The sequence below is a fragment of the Sorex fumeus genome, unplaced genomic scaffold (genome assembly GCF_029834395.1).
Source record: "Sorex fumeus unplaced genomic scaffold, SorFum_2.1 ptg000039l, whole genome shotgun sequence".
NCBI classification, from domain to species: Eukaryota; Metazoa; Chordata; class Mammalia; order Eulipotyphla; family Soricidae; genus Sorex; species Sorex fumeus.
In genome coordinates, this window is record NW_026606096.1 from 18,383,929 (window position 1) to 18,407,777 (window position 23,849).

Genomic DNA, 23,849 nt, shown 5'->3' on the forward strand with positions numbered 1-23,849 from the left:
GAGTTAGATGTTTTCTTCTTGTAGAGTTCAACCAGTGCTTTGTATATCTTTGATATCAACCCCTTATCAGATGGGGATTGGGTAAATATACTTTCTCGTTCTGTAGATTGTCTTTGTATTCTGGTCACTGTATCTTTTGAGGTGAAGAAGCTTCTTAATTTAAGATAGTCCCATTTGCTTATCTATGTTTCCACTTGGTTGGTCAGTGGAGTGTCATCTTTGAAAATACTGTTAGCCATAATATCATGGAGGGTTTTGCCGACCTTGTCTTTGATGTATCTTATGGATTTTGGCATGATATTGAGATCTTTAATCCATTTTGATCTGACTTTTATGCATGGTGTTAAGTCAACGTCTAAGCCCATTTTTTTTCATATGGTTGTCCAGTTACGCCAGCACAATTTTTTAAAGAGGCTTTCCTCGCCTCACTTCACATTTCTTGCTCCCTTATCAGAGATTAGATGTTCATACATTTGAGGTTGTGTGTACGAATATTTCACAAAAGAACAAAAGCAGCCTGTGTTGGCGCGGATGTGACGAGGAAGGGATTCCCCTCCACTGCTGGTGGGAATGCCGACTGGTTCATCCCTGTTGGAAGACAGTATGGACAAGTCTCAAAAAATTAGAAATTGAGCTTCCATTTGACCCAGCTATACCATTTCTGGGAATATATCCTGGAGATGCAAAAAAGTACAGTTGAAATGACACTTGCACTTCTATGTTCATTGCAGTACTATTCACAATAGCCAAACTCTGGGAAAAAAAACCTGTGGGCCTGAGAACAGATGACTGGTTAAAGAAATTTTGGTACATCTACACAATGGAGTACTATGCAGCTATTAGAAAAGATGAAGTAATGAAATTTACATACAAGTGGTACTACAGGGAAAATATCATGCTAAGTGAAATGAGTCAGAAAGAGAGGGACAGATACAGAAAGATTGCATTCATCTGAGGAATATAAAGTAACAAAGTGGGAGACTAACACCCAAGAATAGCCAAGATAAGTACCAGGAGTTCACTTTATGGCTTGGAGGCCAGCCGCACATGCTAGGGGAAAAGACAGCTCAGATAGAGAAAGGCGCACCAAGTAAAGGGTGTTGGAAGGATCTCCCAGGATGAGAGATCCATGCTGAAAGTAAATATAGACAGGACATGATTGCCACTCAATGCCTTTTTTGCAAACCACAGCACCCAAAAGGAGAGGGAAAACAAAAGGGAATGCCATGCCACAGGGGTGGGGTTGGATGGGGGGATGGGGTATGGGAGGGATACTGGGAGCACTGGAGGTGGAGAAAGGGGACTGGTGGAGGGATGGGCACTCAATCATTGTATAACTGAAACCCAATCACAAAAAAATGTGTCTATAACTGTACCTCATGGTGTTTCACTAATAAAAATAATTAAAAAATTTAAAGATTCATACATAAAAAATGTATGCAGTATATTTAGACAGGTTATGGATACATAGGTAGATCAATAGGAAGACAAAATTAGGTCTGAGCAGATTCTCAAGTCAGAAGTAAGTCGCTACTTGAAGGAATAGACAATAGTCTTCCTGCCTCTGTTGCTGCTATATTGCATTCTCCTTCTCAGGCTAGACTTAATACTGCCTGAAAGGGAAGAAAAGAATTCTCCAGTCTGATTCAAAAGTTACTCTGCAAAATATGAAAATGCTATCTCAAATTTTGCCGCTGTAATACTACTACCTTTCCTGTGATATGCTTAAAGATAACAGGAAAGGTAAATATACCCTGGAAGAACTTTGCACATTATATTTGGTTATTCACTTTATTTTATCATTTGTACTTCTTCCTCACTTTGAATAGAAGTGACCGCCAGACATAAATTATATTCAAATTCATTTGTTGTGACCAACGGTTCAACTCAATGATTAGAATCTTAAACCAATATTATGTGAATAATTATGACATTCAATTTGGTAGACAGTTTTAGTGGTAACTCACTCCAAATGAGTGAGAGAAAATATTTGTGTTCTAGGTGAAAGCTCACTAAAGGGTAATCACACAAGAAAATGATTTAGTCAAATAGGTAGGATGAATAATTAATTCCGGGGATACCATTTAGTCTCTTCACCAGTGAGCCTTGTCATTGCCCAAAGAACTCAATAACAATGGCTTGCATACCTCTGCTTGGAATGTCTGCTTTGATTTTTCCATTCTGGAGAAGCTATTGTTTGCTGCTGAATGGCATCTATCCCTCTCTTTTCTCTTCTTTTTTCACAAACAAAATTGTTTTCCTTCAATATTCTTCTCTTCCTGAAATTCTCTGTGAAAGGAGTGACGGATGGACCTGCAAAGCCTAGATAAGACTGAAGCCTGACTTTTCATTCCTATAAGAATAATTCTGAAATTTGGTGTTAAGAATCATTTCTCTTGCCAAAAAAGAACAAGGAAAACTCGGCTGTGGTTTGACAATCACCTCATGGGGCTGGGGAGACATCAGGTCTGTACCATGCAGGTGCTCAAAGCAGATTCTCCTGAGTTCTAGATTCCCGGACAATGTCCCATCAGTGTGACTGACACGGACAGAGTGGAAAGTGTAGATGCTTTCCTGGAGGTTACTGACCTTCTCTGCAGCTCACACAACTCACTAAGGGAAACTTCCTTCTCCCACCAACAGATAAAAGTGTTATTAAATTTATATCACAGTATTTAAGTTGTGTATACCAAAGAGAAGAATAGAGATCATTTAAAGACTACTTCCTCTTCTGGTTATGAGGTTAAATTGTGTTTCTAGTTTTCAGTTGAAACAGCATAATTGCATCCTATGTTGTATTATGACCTTTATTTGGAGATTGACTATGGCTTAAGGAAATATGTGAGGTACCAATTTGACAAGAAGTAAACATGTTATTGTTAATGTTTCATATCAAATTAATGGGACGTGAGTACTCTAATAATCTAGTTAAAATTATTCTGAGTATGCGTGAGGGCTTTTGTGATAAGATTCATTTTTGAATTGAGTAAAGCAGATTGCCCTTTTCAATCTTCATGCATCTATTTAACCTGTTGAAGACTAAACTAATGATAGGCAGGATTCACTTTCACTAACTGTATTTAGGATGGGACACTGAGAATCTTCCACCCTCAAATGTGGACTAATATTTCTTCTCTAGATAAAAGGCCTTGAATTGAGATCAGAGTTATACCATTTATACCCCTTATTAGCCAATTGTTGATCTTGGAACTTCTATATCTTCATAACTATGTGGATAAATATAGTATACTGAATATATTTACATATAAACAGATATATAAAAAGAGTCAATTAGTTCTGGTGAGCTTCCAACCCAGATTTTAAATTCTCATTCATTAAAAATTAATTAGAATGTGTTTCCACATCACACACACACAGCATGACTTAATTTCCTCTATACTGTTTAATGATCCTATTGATTAATTGAAAAATGTTAAAATGATACAGAATGCCATAAGGCTTCAAAAATCAGAAGTTTCTTTCCTATATCATGAATACCAGAAGCAAGAATACTCTTGTTCTGTTGTTGTACTGCCCTATATTGTTTCTCATCAGTACCCTCCCATAATTCATTTGAATATTCTGTGTCTCTGAGCTCCTAGCAGTTCAGGGATAACTGACTTCACAAGAGTCATCTAGATTATATTCTATCTTTGACCGGTGCCTCAAAATTCAGTCAGAGAAACCACAAACTTTGTATAGAGGTTTAAAAAAATCATGTCCCAGATTTCCTTACAGTCTTTTCTTTGCCTGATGTTGTTTTAGAGTACAATATCACAAAAGTTTTTGATTAAATATAAGACAGTAAAATAACATATAGTTAGGATTAAATATAATGAAATCATGGATTAATAGATCAGTTAAATCCACTTTAAGGATTTTGTAGTTAATTTATATTAGCCATCATTAGTCATCCTCAACCTTTCAGATAATCAAGCAAATCTGTCTCTATAAAGTCCTAGCTATTTTCAATACTATATGTAGTTCAGTGCTCACTTTTTGTTCATCATTCAAGATATTTTCTAATTTATTTGTATTTATTCTCCTTTTTACTCAAAGAAATATAATCAATAACTATAGTATCTTCACATAATGTGCTACTATTATGAAACTATAACTTTTACAAAAGTACTAAGTCCAAACAATGTCAATAAAATAAGTTATCAATACATACAAAATGTTATCTGTTTCTATTATAATTTTCTCCTCGCAATTAAATGAATTATAACTTTAGGTAGCCTTTATTTCAGCAAAAATCAGGACACATGCAAAATCCAAGGAATATTTAGGCAGGTTTAAATGAAGCAAAAATGTTACAATTAAGATTATATTTGAAACTACAATATATGTCAATTTCCTAATAAACTATTAATGCTACAATCAGTGACAATATGGCATAATTCTTAATCACAAATCTTATTTAGCATTTTTGTGTGCTCACAAAACTTAGCTCTTTTAATCTTAATTAAGTTACAGCACTATAAATAAGTAATAGATTTTAGCTGTCTTTACAAAGGAGAATGAGGTCTAGAGAAGAACATTTTCCCAGAGAATGCATTAGACTATTTATAGAGTGTGACAATAGAGTAAGAGTTTTGAAACTATAAATTATCTAATTAAAAGATATTTTGACATGTTAAAATGTTAAATTAAATGCAATTAAAACGCAAAATTTTGTTCCTATCTGATTATAAAGGATTATCCGCTTTTTTTTTCTTCTTGTGGTTTTTGGATCACACCTAGTGATGCTCAGGGTTTACTCCTGGCTCTGCACTCAGGAATTACTTTGTCAGTACTTGAGGGACCATATGGGATTCTGGGAATCAAACCTGGGTCAGTCCCATGCAAGGCAAATGCCCCACCCACTATACTATTGCTCTTACATTTAACAGTAGAAAAGCATTTGGTATTGCACATGACTTAGAAATGAGTCTTGTGAACTTGGAAAGAAAAGCTAACCAAGGTTTAGTCATTTTTGTGATGTTTATAATGTTTAGTCGTTTTGTGATGACTATAACGCATTGTTGGTTGGTGTGATTTTAAAATTGATGATCTCTTGAAGTTCATATGCTGTCATGTGATGTAACTTCAATAAAAATAAAATTATACATTTTTAAATTGCATCTATAAATAGAACTCAGTAGTCCTATTAGTAGTGCAGTGAATAATGTCTAGTTCTTCAGCTAATAAAATTTCTGTAGGGCTAGAGCGATATGATAGCACAGTAGGTAGGGCATTTGCCTTGCATGCGGTTGATCTGGTTTCAATTCCTCCACTCCTCTCAGAGAGCCCAGCAAGCTACAAAGAGTATCCTGCCTGCACAGCAGAGCCTAGTAAGTTCCCCCTGGCGTGTTTGATATGTCAAAAACAGTAACAGCAAGTCTCACAATGGAGACATTACTGGTGCCCACTCAAGCAAATCAATGAACAAGGGAGGACGGTGCTACAGTGCAGTGCTACATTTGTTTAAGGCTACACCTGGTGTTGCTCAAGACTTAATTCTAGCTTTTCACTCAAGGATAACTCCTTGCAGTGTTCAAGGGACCATACATATGCTGGGGATGAAATCTGGGTCAGTCACAGGCAAGGCAATCACCCTGGTAAGTACAATCACCCTGAACTATCTCTCCAGATTCCAGCTTATGAAAATTCTCTCTTGAGTATGAAATACATGCTAACCTAGGAAGTAATTTATGCTGCATAATTTTCATTGATTTTTAAGTTCAGAATAATAAAAATTATCTCTGGTGACAATAGTAAAGGTAACAATTACATTTATGGACTGATTTAAAGTGTCATATTTCTGATAATAAAGTCAGTCCAAAAGAAGTTAAAGTTAGAATTTAAAATTAAAAGCCAGCAAATTTTTCAGGACAGGGACAGTTGTTCTTATCTTGTCCTTCCAGTCGAAGTCTAGGATGAGGATATGTTGAGCCCTTATTCAAAAACCCTTACTTAAGCTTAGCAGGTTTGATGTAGTGTGCCTTAGGGGAACAGTACTTGAATGAACTTATTGATCAGTATTAATAAATACAACAGTCTCCAACTTACTCTTTCTAAAATTAAAAACCAGCAAATTCTTTTTATTTTAAACTGTAAAACTGTACTTTTTGATTCTCAGTTTCTGTAAAAATGGTTTCTTCTGACTGAGCAGAAAAGATGGTTAAATTTGGGGACATGAATCTAAATACATTCTAACCTCAGCTGGTTCATTGCCAATAGATCCTTTCCTTTCTCTAGCTGTCATTATGTCTCTTAAATGATTGGCCCCATAAGCTGAAATAATGCAGTTATTTTGTCTTCTGGTTATTCACATTGATTTTGTAAGAATCTATTGATCTGTTACTCTAGGTTTTGTAGCATGGCCATTATAAATGAAAGATCACAATTAAAAGGTGAAAAAAAAACTTTTGATAGGTGTAAACATATTAATCTTGCTTAATTCACTCCAGCTTATTTTAATTGTACCATAGTTGTTCCTTTGTTGTGAAAATGTTATAACACATAAGATAAATTTGACTATCAAAATTAATAAGCAAAATTATAGTTATAATTAATATGATAATTATATTTACAGTATTTAAACAATTGAATATTTATTAAAAAATTTAAAATGTTTAATGGAGAATCAATATTGACAATAATTTGAAATTATAATCTTGGCATTTATGTAAGCTTTACTATAAATATTTAAGGAAGCTGAAATGTCATCATGGTTCTACAAAGAACTACCCCCAGAGATTGTACATTGAACAATTTCAAAAAGAATTTCAAAAATTCTCTGGAGACCACAGAGTTAAGTTAAAGCCTGGAAAATGAAAGAGTCTTTATGAGTTGGAGTAGCACTCCTTGGGGTTTGGGGTGGCTTTCTGTCATAGCTGTAACTGTGAAGTGTTTGAGGCAGTCATAACTGTGATTCATGGGGTGTTTGAGATAGTCACTGGTGATCTAGGCTATCCAGACCAGTTTCTCTTCATGGATTGTTGGCATGATATAGTCCTCAACAGGAAAACATGGTTACAGCCCTGCCTGGGAGAAGTTTATAGGATCATCATGACTGCATTGGCCATGACTGATTGGCCACAGCTTCTAAAAGGTGGGAAAAAAACAGTGTGCCTTTATTGACCAGGAAAAAAGTGAAACCACCACCACCAACCCCTGCCTCCGTCCTCCACACACCACCACACCCCTTCTATAAGTTTACATGTGCACCTCCAACTGCCCCCATCCCTCCTCTGAGCAAAAAGAAGTGGGCCAAGCGATAAAGTTTGAAGTCACAGAAGCCTTTGCAAGCACTTAACCCTCCTGGCTCTTTAGTCCAGACTGAGAGGGTAAGATGGCGTCTACTCCAAGCCCATCTGTCCTGACTCCTCACCCACCTTGGTAGAAGGAAGGCCAGCTGTCTTTCTCAACTTTGGTAGACTTATGCAGGAGTCCCTAAAAGAGGAAGGGGAGAGAGGGAAGGTGGAAGGGAGAGAGAGGGGGGGGGGAAGGGAAGAAGACTTTTATTTACCAATGCTTAACGACCACTGACATTTAGATTTGAAAACACCATACTCCTCCATTATTGAGAAACCCTATATTTGACATCAGGCAATTCCTTGTCTAGACTCAGGCCTACTTGGACTGACTGCTCTCAACTTCTCCTAATGCTACATAATATCACGGTAGCACTGTAGCACTGTTCTCCTGTTATTCATTCATTTGCTCTATCAGGCACCAGTAATGTCTCCATTGTGAGACTTGTTACTGTTTTTGGCACATTGAATACTTCACGGGTAGCTTGCCAGGTTCTGCTGTGCGGTGGGATACTCTCAGTAGCTTGTCAGACTTTTCAAGAGGGGCAGAATAATCGAACCCAGGTCAGCTGCCTGCAATGCAAATGCCCTGCCTGCTGTGCTTTCACTCCAGCCCACAGAATATCAAGGAGTGACAATATAAAACTGTGAGGGCTTTCAAGTGGCTAGACGACCATGCTCCCATCTGGACTGTAGATGATCAGGCCTAAGTCCAAGGGCAGTCAACTCCCTGACAAAGATTCTCAGTAGGATCCGAATGATTAACTGGCTTATTGTAGTTTACAGTGCTATCAAGGACATGAAAAAAGGAGAGGTAAGGCCACAGATACAAGCAGGACCTCATATGCCAAGGACCTGATGGGAATCCTAGTCAGTTCTCTGAGCAGTTGTGTGAGTACTTCCATTTATATATGCCTTTGAGACAGAGGCTGGTGAGAACCAACAAATGATTAATTTTGGCTTTGTAGGCCATGCTCAGGGAGCTATAAAGTGGAGGTTGCAGATGTCAAAGAATTGCTGGTAAAAGTTCTTCCTGACTTCTCACAGTGGCCAATAAATTTTTGTCAATCAGACTCAGGAAACAAGACTGGAGACCCCAGGAAGATGAAAGGGAAGATGGATCTCCTTGCTGTACCATTGGCACAAAAGTCAGGTGGGTCACATTGAGGCACTTTGGGTAACAAATTAAATTGCAGGAAATATCTGGCCTTAGAAGGGAACAGGGACAGATGGGTGTGCCTACTGCCACCATGACAGGCACAGGAAAAATGAAAGGGAGAGAGTGGGATTCCCAGGAATCTAGAAAGGAACAGGAGAGGTCCTTTTTCTTTTTTACTATATTTTATTTTATTTTATTTTTAATTTTTATTAGTGAAACACCATGAGGTACAGTTGTAGACATACAAATTTTTGCGCTTGGGTTTCAATTATGCAATGATTGAGTACCCATCTCTCCACCAGTGCCCATTCTCCACCTCCAATGCTCCCAGTATCCCTCTCATCACCCCCATGACCCAGGAGAGGTCCTTAATGGGAGCACGTATCTGCACTCTGGTTCTGGACCTCGCAACTGCACTGAAGCTCTTGAGCAAAGGGGCGTGGCAATTGGAGTGCTGATCCAACAGCTAGAGTTCTACATTACTGACATGTTTGATACTCTGTCTGGAGGCTGACTAGCCTGTGGGTGCTGGCTGACATGGTTGCGCTGGTGGCCGGGGCATGTAACCTCATCCTGGAGGAAAAAAAATCACCATCTATGTTCCCTATTCTGTCATTATGTTCATGAACTGTAGAGGCAATCCATAACTGACTAACTTTTGAATGATCAAGGGAATGCTGTAGGAGAGCCACTAGTCATTAAGACTCTCCATATCTGGGTGTTTGTTTTTGTTTTTTTGAGTTTGGGGACCCCAGTTGGTGGCTTCAGGGCTTACTCCTGGCTCTGTGCTCAGGGATCACTCCTGGTATGTTGGGGAACAGTTTTTCCCCCAGGGTGCCTGGACACATTGACTCCGGGTCTGGGCAGATGTGGAGCAACGGATGACGGGCACGCAGAGAAACAACCCCCATGAACAGCTGATTGCTGTTCACTTTATTGCCAAATACACACATCTTTTATAGAGGGTCTCGGCTTACAGAAGGTTCAGTCACATAAAGTTCATCATTATTGGCCTATCACATTTTCTTCTCTGCTTTGCCCCTGTCCAATCCAATTCAAGGTTAGATGCTGAGGTTAGGATGACCCGCTAAGCATACATGACAGTTTCTAGTCTTTGGTGCATGTGACGATGAGGTCGAGTGAGGTTTAAGGCTGAACACTCCGTTCTGACTCCCTGTTCCTGCCAACTTTGCCCAGATACTCCCTTCTGTGAGGCCACGCTTCTGGGCTGCTTTGCAAGGTCAGGTCTTTTCTGCTCCAAGTGGCCATAGCCATGCTCCACACTGGCAGGCTCCGGGGACCACATGGGATCATGAGGATTGAACCAGGCCAGCCATATGTAAGGCAAGCGCCCTGCCCACTGTTTTGTCACTGTGGCCCTGAGGTTAACTCTGTGAACCCAGGGACACAAGTATTGGCCAGCCCTATGGTTCCAGAAAATATCTGTTTGAAAAACATGGATAAAATATTTTCCAGTAGTCCTGCCTGTTCAGGCAGCGTTCTTACTAACTGGATGTCGGGTGCCTCGCTGACAACAGTAGGTAGCCAGTGGCGGATAGACAGAGTCTTCAAGGCCTGTCTGCTATCAGCTGGGCGCTCATCATGGGGACTCTCCAAATTGAGGCAAGACTGAGGATGAGTATCTTCACTGACTTTAATTGTACCTCCACATCGTCCATGTGCATGAAGCACTCAACACAGAGAAGGGACTAATTAACTCCAGGGAAAAGGGCATCAAATGAGGTCCTGAATGAATATCTTGTGGATCCTTCAGCAGGTTACAGTCATTTGCTGCCAGGGCCATAGGGAGGGAGATGCTGTTGTGCTAAAGGAAGTCAATGGGAAGAGAGAGGCTCCAGGTAGGCAGCATGCTTGGGAGAACCTCCCCTGGATGCCTTAATGGCTGCTCTGTTCCCATGCACCCATCTGAGTGGGGTCTGAAACATATAACATAATAGGCCTGGTAAGAACTGAAGGAGACTTTCTCTTTGACAGATGGTGAAGAGTGTAGACAGTTATTTCTATCCTTGAGACACTGTCTCTGCATTTGTCAAACACTTGGTTTGGGCCATACCTGGCAGTGCTCAGAGATTACTCCTGTGCTTAGCTATCACTCCTGAAAGGCCCTGGAGGACCAGGTCTTATGCCAGGCCTCCAACCTTGGTAGTCCATGTGTAAGACAGGCACTGAACCATTTCTACTTTCAGTCCTCATGTCTTTTAATATCTTTGAGCAATATTACCTTGAGTCTTACCAAGACTAGACCAGCTTGCCACAGTGATTTTACCAAATGACTGATGTCAGTAGGATGACCCTATACCTGGTCCCATTCTCCCCCAGCCTCTTTCTGCTTTTTCTCCTTCTTCCACTAGCCAATTGCAAACCTCAAGCCCTAGGCTATGAGTCGGATGCTTCGCAAAGTCAAAAAATCTGCCAGGATCTCAGGTTACTAGAGCTTGAAAGAAAGTGTTTTCCTTCTACAAAATCAATCTCTGAGTTATTGGCTTTCAAGCGGTAAATGTCAAGACCTTGGATTCAATAACTTACTTACAAATTTTTAAAAACTATTTATTTATTTATTTGGATTTTGCGCCACACCCAGCTGTGCACATGGCTATTCCTGGATCCTAAGGGAATAGCAAATAGTTTATATGTACCTAAGAACATACATTTCAATTATAGTGCAAATCAAGTCAATGTCTATAGGAGATATTATCTGTCTCGTGCTCATATGAAAAGTACCATATTAGATCCTCGAAAATTAAAATTTTAATAGGAAATGGACATTTTCCTTGAAAATACAGTATGGAATATAGGCTCTTCAACAGCTTTATGCATCACATTTAAAGATGGAAGATGAGATTATTTAGAGTAAATCTCTATAAAAAAGGGAGAAGAAACCAGATAAGTGAGAAAAGGAAGGTCAAGTCCTATGATATTGAAAAGGAAGGAGAAAAGAATAAGTAGGAAGTGTTAAAGACTTTGGCAGCCCAAATGTGTCCATGAAATGAGTTCTGCATCGCCGAGAAATGATCCAGCTCACTTAATCCTCTGTGCTGAGCAGCCTAAGGGAGTTTGGCTTCAACAAGAACACACAGGTGGGTCCAGATGCTCCCTCTAGGAGGATATTTAATAAGGAAATTGTCATAGAGACATATGAACCTACACATAAAAGTGAAAAGGAAGATGAAGACAAATTCACGAAGTCATAAAGCTATGGTACTTAGTAGTGCAATTGCAGGAAATAATTAGATTTAAAAATATTAAGGGCTTAAGAAAAGCTTCAAAGAATAAAAAGCAAAAACGTTGAATATGGTTAACAGATGGACTGAAAATCTATAGCATGGGAAGTGGAAGAATGGTGTTCTAAAAATGGGAAAAGGGAAACAGATAAAATAAAGCAGGATGAAACAGAAACAGAAACTATGTGTGGGACGCTAACCCCTTTTTCATCATTCATCTATTTATTTGTACTGTGGGAGCATGGTTTACAATAGTATTAATATTAAGCTTTAAGTAGATATATTACTGCACCACACTCACTGCTAATGTGTTAATATGCCTCCACATTTAGGATGTTTGATATTTTTAGGGGTGTCTCCTCCTGGGGACAATGCCTGTCCACTTTCAGCCAAACTCTGAAAACCTTACAGTTTTGGTGCTCAGTCCTACTGCAAAGTGCTTTTCTGTCCAGTCACCAGAGCCCCACATTGTCGGTGCTGGAATGACAAGACAGCTCCAAGTGAAGGAGAGATGAAAAAAAAGAAAAAAATGCAATGGGGATAAGGTGAACTGAAGCTTGTCAGTTTAGGGAGGGAAATGAATGAAAGAGAGTGAATAATGCAAAAGAAAGACAGGAGAAAAGAAGTTCAGATTTTAAAGTTTGTTCAGGACAATGGACTGGAGAGCAAAAGCACAGTAGGTAGGGCGTTTATGTGGCTCGCGTCCAACTCGGGTTCCTCACCCCTCTCAGAGAGCCTGGCAAGCTACTGAGAGTATCTTGCCTCCTTGGCAAAGCCTGGCAAGCTACCCCTGAAGTATTCAATATACCAAACACAGTAACAAGTCTCACAATGGAGATGTTAATGGGCCTGCTGGAGCAAATCAATGAACAACTGGATGACAGTGACAATGAGAGTTCAGGACAATAGCGCTGCCAAGTGGTACTTTATCCACACTTGCAGGAGCAAATTATGTCTCATCGCTTACTCTCTATGAGATTCCGGGTAGGTCTCTTAAAGTCTTTACCTCAGAGGGATATGAAAGGTAAAGGTAAAGGTAAAGGCCCTCCCGTTGATCGTCGATTTGCTCGAGCGGGCCCAGTAACGTCTCCATTGGAGACTTTGTTGTTACTGTGTCTGGCATATCAAATACTCTCGGTAGCTTGCCGGGCTCTCCGAGAGGGGCGGAGGAATCGAACTCGGGTCGGCCATGTTGGCCGCTTGTAAGGCGAATGCCCTACCCGCTGTGCTATATGAAAGTAGGAGATTATTGATAGTGTTTGCCTTTTTGGAAACAAGTGTTTATTAAGTTGATTATAGGTATATTTATTGTTGTAATTATTTTATAGGAGCTCTCAGATGCCCCTTGCATCAGATAATTTATAGATTTCTCCTCAAACTCAAACAAACTCAGTTTAGGGGATCTTTCAGTTTTTATACAAATCTTCATGCTTTTTTAAGCTTAAAAATTATATAATAAAAATAATGTATATATACATTTGAAATGAACATATCTACTATTTTCTGAGTAAATTACTCTGCATTTCAAATACCAATTTTAAAAATTTTATATAGTTCTCTGCTGCTGCATAGCTGAAATCCTAGAGAATTCATTGGGAATCATTTTTTGGTAGAAACTGATTCTTAATATTGGAATATATAGCTTTGTTTCTATGAGAGAAAATGCAGGCTAAATATTACTCCTCTCCTATCTCCTTATATTGCAGTATGGAATATTTATATCTCAGTCCCACACATTCATATTAAGGCAACTATTTATCTCTGCTTTTTAATTTATTTAATTTATTTTTGAGTATTGAACCTGCTTTATGAATTCTAGACTTTAACTTGCCTCTGTATTAGTACTATGTATTGCAGAGGTAATATGTTCCACATTATTGCTTTATGATATTTGAGTTTTCACATCTCTTAAGTCACTTTAGCTTTCATTCTTCCATTCTCTCCTTAAAGCTTACCGCTAATTCTATCAGATGTTACTTTGTTATTAATTTATAAATATTGCTAAGTTTAGATAAATATACTATGATTATATCACTTTTCTTTTATAGTGTTTCATTTTATTTTGTTTTACTTTTGGGACCAAGCCTGGTAGTGCTCAGGGACTACTCCTGATTCTGTGCTCGGGGTCACTCCCAGCAGTGTTCAGGGAATCAGACAGAACCGAATTCCAACCAGGACTCTTGTACGTAGAGCAGGGGAATAACCCAATGATCACATCTTTTCTGGACTAGATTTTTAATCTTTTATTTTTTTCAATCTGCATGCCTGAATTTATTTCCCCTGATTTTTTTTATTTGTATCGCCCAGTCATCTAGGAGTTACTTCCTGGAATCCCTCCTTCATTCTGTTCTGGTTTACATTGATCAACTTGAAAATCCTGTTACATAACTATCATTCTAAGATTCTCATATGTAGTTACTACTTCCTGGATGGCATGCATTTCTCTTAATTAAGCTTATTTTTTTTCTTTGCTAAGGATCAATGATATAATACCAAGTTATTATCAACAAATTAAGTAAAGGAGAGGTTCCTATTTGGGGAAGTATTTAATTAACTTTTTTCCTTCAATGGCATACTGATTGGTTATAATATTCTAAGTTAGCATTCATTTCTTCTTGAGAATTTATTCTTCATTAATCTTTATAAATTGGGATGATATTTCTTACTCTTCAGAAACTATTTGTATCTTTTTAATCTTAAAGTTCTGATAGCTATTATCACTACAATTTGTTGTTGACAGTTTTCTTTCATGGTATTAGGAAAATAACTGACTTACTTTCAATATAGGAAGAGTGCCTCTTCAGTTCTGTATTGTGTAGGATTCTCTATGATCAAAACAATATTACTTAACAATATTCGTCTCAACAATATTTGTTGAGACAAATTAATATTTTTTGAACCTTTCTGAGGAAATTAATAATTTTTGGAGCCTTTCTGAGGAAACATGTACACAAACACAACCTTTGGACTGGGGTAGCAACAGTGATTAATGATATGAGAATTTTGAAATGTAGTTTCTGTGTGGAGATACTGTACATCACTTCCTTCTACCTAGTTTCCTGTACCTTCCTGCTTCCAGGGAAGTTGTACATGTCTATAATTTCTGCAATTAAAATCTTGCCAATTGAAAAATCAAATAAAACTTCTTTCTAAAGCAAGTTCTTGGAGCATCTATTTTTGTTATGACATTCACAATGCTATTTTTCTTTAAATTTTTTATTATTATCTTTTCCTCTATTTTCTAGAACTTCTATTGTTCCACTAATGTCAAGCTTGTATTGATGGTTTCTGGTTTTATTTTCTATACTTGTTATTATGTTTTTGATTATCCGGTTAAATGTATTTCTTAATTTTAACATTTAATAGTCTGCCTCCTTTATTTTAAATATCATACTTTTAATTTAACTAGCTTTTCCCTGTTCTGGGTTGTTCTCTTTTGTTTGTTTCTATTTTTGAACAAACATCAACTAAATTTTTTCAAGAAATTTTAGTGTTACAATTTTATTTCTGTTAAACTTCTCTTTACTGCAGATTGTCGATTTTGCTTTCCATTCTTTTTTAAAAAAAAACTCTCTGTCTTACTATAAAACATTCCACAATTATTTATGAATCACGAATTTCCATTTGAAAGTAAGAAAAGAGAGGCTGGAGATAATACAGGGTAAAAGGCCTTACATGTGCTTTGTCAGACTTGGTTCAATTCCTGCTACTGTGTGTGATTCCACAGAACAGCCAGGGAAATTTGCCACTGCCACATGAGTCATACAACTAACTAAATAAGTAACTAAGAAAAGCCCTGTGGAAACTTCACTAGTGGGACGGGTGAATGTATGAATCTTGACAGAAGTCTCTTAGTTTTTGGAGCAACTTATTTTTTATGACCATTTTTATTAATAAGTGTGAAAATTTTAATCTTCTGCTTTCTCCTTAATTACTCACTCCTTCCATTTGACATCTCAGATGTCCCCTGAAATATGAGCAAATGCTGTTATATTTCTGTAGTGTAACGGCAGATCACTGCTAATCACATAACCAGGGTGGTCCCTGTAACCCCTCTCTTGAGTTTCATTTGGTATTTTGTTTCTAAATTGTAGCTTATCTTTCTTTTGCTTTTACTGTTTTTCATAACCCTGTGCTTCCTTCCTATCTTCCAATATAAAATTCACATCATTCTCCCCAGAATTCATCTTTCACGCTTTATTTAAACTTGTATCTATTAAATTCTATATTATCTATTAAATTCTACATTCAAAATGCAGTCCCTTGGAGGGGAGCAGGTTGAGCTTTCCTCCCCACCCCGACCAGGGCTCCGGCAGCCGAAGACCTCCAGGACCAGCCACCACCATGCTGAGACCACTCTCCGCACACATGAAGGTACTGGCAGAGGGACAAAGCCACGCGGGTTCCGGGGCCGAGATCTCCAAGCCTACTCGAATTGGAGTCGAGCATCCTCCACCCAGATCCCCCAAATTCCAGTAGGCGGGGGTCACACCCACCACCTGGCCCCCTGGCGCCGTGTAATCCCATCAGCGGCCAAGACTCAGAGACTACAAAATGCAGCTCCCGGACGAGACCAGTGCAGTCAGTCTCCTGCCCCTGCGCCTGGCTGTTCCTCACCGGGGTCCCTTGGAGGGGAGTGGGTTGAGCTTTCCTCCCCACCCCGACCAGGGCTCCATTCGCGGCCGCGCGACATCTTATCAGAACATCTGGACAAACTTGCAGGCTATCGAATATAGCCTGCCCACAGGGCAGAGTCTGGCAAACTCCCCGTGGTGCACCAAATATGCCAAATACCAGTAACAATGATGGGTCTCATTCTCCTAAAAAAGCCTTGAATATAATCTCAGGGCTAGGATGAAAGAGACGTTACTGGGGCCTGCTCGAGGCAATCGACGATTAACAGGATGATGAATGAATGAATGATTGTCATTTTATGGAAATTTTGAGAAACAAGCTAAATACTAGCTAATGTTAAGCTTTCTCATTCAGTTGATAATCCCTAGCCATTATTTATTCCCTCTTATATGCATCTTTACAGTGTTCTTTATTTGAGACCCTTAAAAGGAGGATAAAACAAGTCTAAAAAGAAAAGGTTGAACTTAACAAGAAAATTGTTCTTACGCTCGGTAATTAGTCCCACCTAACAAATTTAGTCTAAATATTGGAGGAGCGATAGCACAGAGGTAGGGCGTTTGCCTTGCACGCAGCCAACATGGCCGACCAGTTCGATTCCTCTGCCCCACTCGGAGAGCCCGGCAAGCTACCGAGAGTATCTCGCCACACGGCAGAGCCTGGCAAGCTCCCTGTGACGCATTTGATATGCCAAACACAGTAACAACAAAGTCTCCAATGGAGACGTTACTGGGCCCGTTCGAGCAAATCGATGAACAACAGGAGGGCCTTTACCTTTACCTTACCTTATTGAATTTTTGAAAAATGTCTTTATTCTGATTCCATAGACACCTGGTAGCTTGTAGCTGGGGGCATGGTGTTCTTAGTAGAATAGTGGCCATTCAGCCGTGCTGTATTATTTGTATCCTATGTCTAGTTTCATCCAGGCAATGAAATGCTGCAGTACTTAAAACAGATCAAGTTCTGACTTCTTCTCTCGTTTCTTATGCATCAACAGCAGTGAATTCCTGGAGACTTTATTTAGTCCAAATCATCCTCCCATTTCTAGGCAGCTGCTGATAGCTGATTCCCTATGTTGAGATGTGTGCACATTAAACAGAGCTGTGAGTTTGAAATTAGAAGAGTGCTTTCTTTCTCAGTTTTCTATTTTTAGGTTCGGTAGAAGCACCTGGAATCTGGATCCTAGCATCTTTCTCGTTATAACGTCGATTTTTGTTCTACTCATGGGTAGAGGAAGTATATATGCTTTGGTTTTGAAAAAAAAAGTACTACATATGCATATGTATATAGATATACCTATCTATATCTCTATATATTATAATTTATACTCCACTCATTACTGAATTTTTTCTGAGATGTCAAAGGCTATATTAAATGAGCGAAACTGATAAATGTTAATGAATGCAAGACAACAATAAGGACTAATATGAAATAGAAAGATGATTTTGCATGCCCTTCATAATATAGTATCACAGTTCTTGAGCATGTATATCAGTCTCACAACAGGGACTATATGAGCATTTATTATCTCCCTTAAGAGCTCCACTAATGCTTGCTTCCAAATTTTCATTCATTTTAAATAGTTTCATCAAGTCTTCACCCTCCTAAAAATATTCCAGTATTTTTGTTCATTTTGTTTAGTTTAGCTGAGGGATTCGAGGCTTCTTGGAGGGTGATGATGAAAGCTATTTTTCAGTTTTCACCAGATTTTAATTATGTATAAAGTGTTTCTTCTTTTTTTTAACCTAGAAGCCAAATTAATTGTCTGATTAATTTTTGGGAGCTCCCTATAGAACAGACCTCCAATAAGAACAGAAAAAGAACTCGAGGAGAAAAGGCAAAAATTCATCAGTGTTTTCAAATTAGTGCTTTCCCATATGTGTATTAACTTTCTAAGTTCTATACTGTACAGAGACTGTTAAATTCTACTACTAGAAACCAGCGAGATAGTATGAAGGTTAAGGTGCTTGTCTTGCACACAGTCAACTCTGATTAGACTCTCCCAGCATCTGCTGTCAATGAAGAGTACTGCTGAGAATAATCCTTAAGCACAGAGCTAGTAGTAAAGCCTGAACATCACTTGGTGTGGCCAAAAAACCTAAAACATTAGACAGAGGTCAGAGTTCGTTTTTTTGCAGGTAGCTATCCAGGAGGGATGTGTATTTGATCATTGTGCGATTGTAACCCAAACATGAAAGCTTATAACTATCTCATGGTGATTCAATAAAATTAAAAAAAAAACCTAAAACAAGCAAGTGAGCCAGAAAAAAAAAGGAATGATTTCCACTCATATATTCAATCTGAAAATCCTTTTTTTCTCCAATGTTGTTAATTTTATTTTTTTATTTAATTTTTATGTAGTGAAACATTATGAGAATGTTAATTTTAATATTATTTATCTGAATCCTGTGGAAAACAAGTATAAGTCTGTATTTTATTTTAAATTTTAATTGACACAACTTAATTAAAGAAATAAAAACAGTTTTCTGAATGTCCTTCAGAAGCCATTGTATTAAACATACAAAAATGCATATAATATATAATGATTACACTGAATGATCTTTTATTCTTAGTGTTTTAAAAAAATAAGTACTTTGATACATTATTATTTATTTATTGCTTTTGGGGGGTCACACTTGGCAGGAGCCAGCACTCGCTTCTGGATCTGTCCTCAGAATCACTCCTAAGTGGTCCTTGGAGGTCATGTGCAATGACAGAGTTCTAATTGAGGTCAGCTTTCATTCAAAGCATACACCTTATCCCCTGTGCTATCTCTCCGGCATTATCTTAATTTCTATTTTATTCAATTTTGGTCAAAGCATACTACATTTATTTCTAAATTTTCTCTTTATCTTCTAGTGGGCTGGAGCAATAGCACAGCGGGTAGGGCGTTCGCCTTATAAGCGGCCAACATGGCCAACCCGAGTTCGATTCCTCCGCCCCTCTCGGAGAGCCCGGCAAGCTACCGAGAGTATTCGATATGCCAGACACAGTAACAACAAAGTCTCCAATGGAGATGTTACTGGGCCCGCTCGAGCAAATCGACGATCAACGGGAGGGCCTTTACCTTTTACCTTTACCTATCTTCTAGTGGGAAGAATATCAATGTGACAATTTAAATAATTGATAGACTTCCTTCAAAAGGAGAAAATCAGGAATACATTCTGTGTCTGGTAGCAGAATTAGTCTTATAAGTGTAGAAATGGAATCACTTTTTCCTAATTATAGAATTAAAGTGTATGCGAATATGAAGTCACAACTGAATTGATATGAATATTTCACTTGCATCAAACACTGCCTAAAGTGTGCTTAAGTAATTATTTCTGAAATGGTATGCAAAAAGCTTTTAAATTATTTATTGAAATATTGAAGTATTTAGTGTCTCTAACTATAACAAGGTGCTGTCATTTATTCACAGCTGTAGATTTTGAATTAATTCAAGGATTAATGATCTATTTTATGATTTGAGCATTCCTTCCTCTCCTCCCTTTCTCTGTCTGCCTATTGACCTATTTGGTGGCACCTGAGTCATGCCATGAAAAGTGAATCAACGAGCTAATATTAGATGAACTGCAGAAAGCTTATATAAAAAGTTGATTTGTACTAGAATATTATTTAACTAGGATATGAATTATACTGTAATCATTTATTCTGTAGTATATACAAATAGAAATTAGTTTCAAATGTTCTCTATGAAGACTTTTAATTCTAACAATAACCATAATTGAAATATTTTTAGGAATGGAGATGCATCTTGGTGTATTTAAGGATTTCAGGAACAAAGCTAGTCATTAAAATCATACATAGTTATTCAAAATATGATAAGATAATTATATTGCAAACTTTTCTTTATTCATGTGTTGCAGTTTTTAAAATAAACTTAGAAATCATTTTTTACATAGAGAAAGTAAAAATCTATTTCCTCTGTGGTGGAAACACAGATGGAGGGAATTAATATGAAATCAATTCCAAAAACCATCTTAATCAAATAGTGATAGCTACTGTCCTTATGGTGATCATTTAAAGTCTACACACAAAATTGGTAACCTTTTAATTCATGAAAAAGGTTGTTTTTCTATTTATTACCCCAAGATTTATTAACCCTGAAGTAACTTAGTTGTTGTAATGATTTTTTTAATAATACAGCCTATAGTGCTGTGTTAAGTTTTTTTAACCAACGAGTAACCTCCATTTTACCCAGGCAATTTAATTTTATTCTCAATTTTCATCATATTTTGCCTAGAATTTAGTAGGGATTTAAAATACAAACCTGCATTTACCTTTTATGTTGCAAGAAAGAGGCTTTTTAAAGTTTCAGTACTTTAATTTCTCGGTGTACATCATCTTCCTTTTCATTTATTTCATTAAGCGTGATGACCTCTAGTTCCATTCGCAAAGCATTAATTAATTGATTTGATCTTTTACTACAACTGATTAATATTCCATTGCGAATATATACCACAGTGCCTTTAAGCCCCTCGATATTATTGGACACTTCAGTTGTTTCATGATTAGATGATTTTGCAATAGTGTTACAATGAAATATGAATACAAATACATCAAGCCTGGCAGTGCTCAAGGTTTATCTCTGGCTCTGTAATCAAAGATCATGCCTGGTGGTGCCTGGAGAAATATATGTCATGATAGGAATTGAATCCTGCTCGGCCATATGCGAGACAATGGCCTTACCAGTTCTATTGCCTCAAATGTATGTTTGAAACATTGTTTTTATGTACATTGGTTAAATGCTATATTACATAATAAAATTGAAGCTTAGAATGTATTAAATAAGTTGTTAATGACTGTTATGTGCATTTAGTAAATTATTTACCTTCTACAGCTTGTTTTCCTCTCTTAAATGTAGAGTTGGATAGATACTATTTTTATGATTGTTAGGTTAGACATAATATATTGAAAATGCTTATGATAGTGTTTAGAATGTGACAAATGTCCGCAAAATTATATTTTTGGGAATTAATTGATTTTCCAAATAGTTCTGCTTTGGCAATGTTTATTTTAGTTCATTTCTTAAATATAAAGGCATAAGGAAAATTCAGAAGAGTCTGCTTCTGTTTGGCACCACCTGATAATACAGCTGGTGTTTTTGCTAAAGTTTTACAGCCTTTTCTGTATAGAGGATTACATGTTTTTATATCATTACATTATAAATCTGTTAAAATCATATTATATAATAATACAAATACTTTTGCATAGTATTACTCTTGCTCATATTAGTATTTTCTCTATTTTTTTACCAACTAAGATATATGTTAAAGTTTCGTTTCCCTACTAAGTTTTCTATTCTATTTCTTGATTGATCTTAAGCACAAGCTAAAGATCTATGAAATAAGGAGATAAGCCATCTGTTCCCAAACTCTTAGAAGCTTCTTCATATTGATTTTAGATTTCTTTTGGTATAACACTAGTCTTTGATAGTTTCTGTGCTATATAATCTGACAAGATGTTATAGAGTTATTATTTCTACCCCAGATACATCTATGTTTTTTATTCATACTGAACATTGCAGTTTTTCAGGATGTGAAGAACAACAGAATAAGAATTTTATGTAATTATTTACTGGCTGGAGTGTACAATTCTTGTGCATTATTCTTGTTTAGGCTGCTATGGAAATAATTATGATTCAAAAAATTAATTCTGTATTTTTCATGAGCATTTCCCATTTTAATCCATTTTTAAATAATTCTGACTCCAATCAAATCATAGATTTTCCATATTTATTTTCGGTTCATAAAACCCTTATATAGTAAAGTATAAACATGTATGAAATATAATACACACTTCTTTTTTTTTCTTTTTGGGTCATACCCGGCGATGCACAGGGATTACTCCTGGCTTTGAACTCAGGAATTACTCCTAGTGGTGCTCAGGGGACCATATGGGATGCTGGGAATCGAATCCTGGTTGGCCACATGCCAGGCAAATGTCCTACCTGTTGTGCTATCACTCTGTCACTGAGACATCCGACTGCGGATGTCTCAGTGACAAAATGCATGTATTGCATGCTCAAGACATGGGTCTGATAGCTGATATATGGAAACACACACACACACACGATTCCAAATATTTTGTAGTTTATGAAATTGAAAAACAGTTTGACCTAATTTAATTCTTGACATGCAATTACATTTCTTAAAATGCTGAATATTTTTTGTGTGTGTTTGTTGTTGTGGCCTAACATATTACTATTGAAAACTAGCTAAAGATATCTAGTTGGTTTTACTGTTGATTGATTTTTCATAACATAATAGTAAATTAATATTTAAATTTGGATTCCAAAGTAATATATAATTTGTTCCTCTTTGCTTTCTTTTTAAAAAATTTATTTGTTAATATTGAATGACCATGAGATACATAGTTGTAAAGTTGTTCATGATTGAGTTTCAATCATAAAATGTTCTAATATGCATCTCTTCACAAGTGTACATTTTTCATCATCAATATTCTGAGGTTCCCTCCTGGGTCCACCCCTCAGTCTGCCGCAGAGGCAGAACCTTTCTTCTCTCTCTCTCTCTCTCTCTCTCTCTCTCTCTCTCTCTCTCTCTCTCTCTCTTTCTCTCCCTCCCATTCTTCCCGTTCTTTATGTTTCTCTCTCTCCCTCCCACTCTCCCCTTCCCCCTCTCTCTCGATTTCTTTCTCTGTCTCTCTTACCTTTGGGACATTATTGTTTGCAATACATGTACTGAAATGTTTTCCTGTATATCCCTTTACCTACTTTCAGTACTCAGTTCTTGTCCAGGGTGATCATTTCCAACTATCATTTTCATAGTGGTCCCTTTTTTGTCCTAACTGCCCTTTCCCACATGTGGCAAGCTACCAAACAGGGACTAGTACTCCTAGCCCTCATTTCTACTATCTTTGGGTATTAGTCTCATACTCTGGTATTTTTACATACTGCAAATGAGTGCAATCATTCTATTCCTGTACTATGACTATTTTCACTCAACATAATACTCTCCATGTCCATCCATTTATAAGCAAATTTCATAATTTCATTTTCCTGTTGCCTAAGTAGTACTCCATTGTGTAGATGTACCATAGATTCTTTTTTCAAAAGAAAAAAAACTATTAGTGAATCACCGTGGGGTACATTACAGACTTACAAACATTTGTGCTTGTGTTTTCAGTCATACAATGATCAAGTATCCATCCCTCCACTAGTGCCCATTTTCCATCACAATGGTACCAGCATCCCTCCCACAACCCCTAACCCATCCCATGTACCCCACCCCGCCTCTGTGGTAGGGCCTTTCCTTTTGTTCTCACTCCTTTTTGGTGCTGTGGTTTCAGTAGAGGAATTAAGTGGCCATCATTTTTGGTCTATAGTCTACTTTCAGCCCTCATCTCCCTCCTAGTACCCTTTACTTGGAGGTCCTTTCTCTATCTGAGCTGCATTTTCCTCCTGCATGTGAGGCTGGCTTCTAAGCTGTGGAACAATCCTCTTGTGTACCATAGATTCTTTATAAAGTCATCTATTCTGGGGCACTGGTGTTGTTCCCG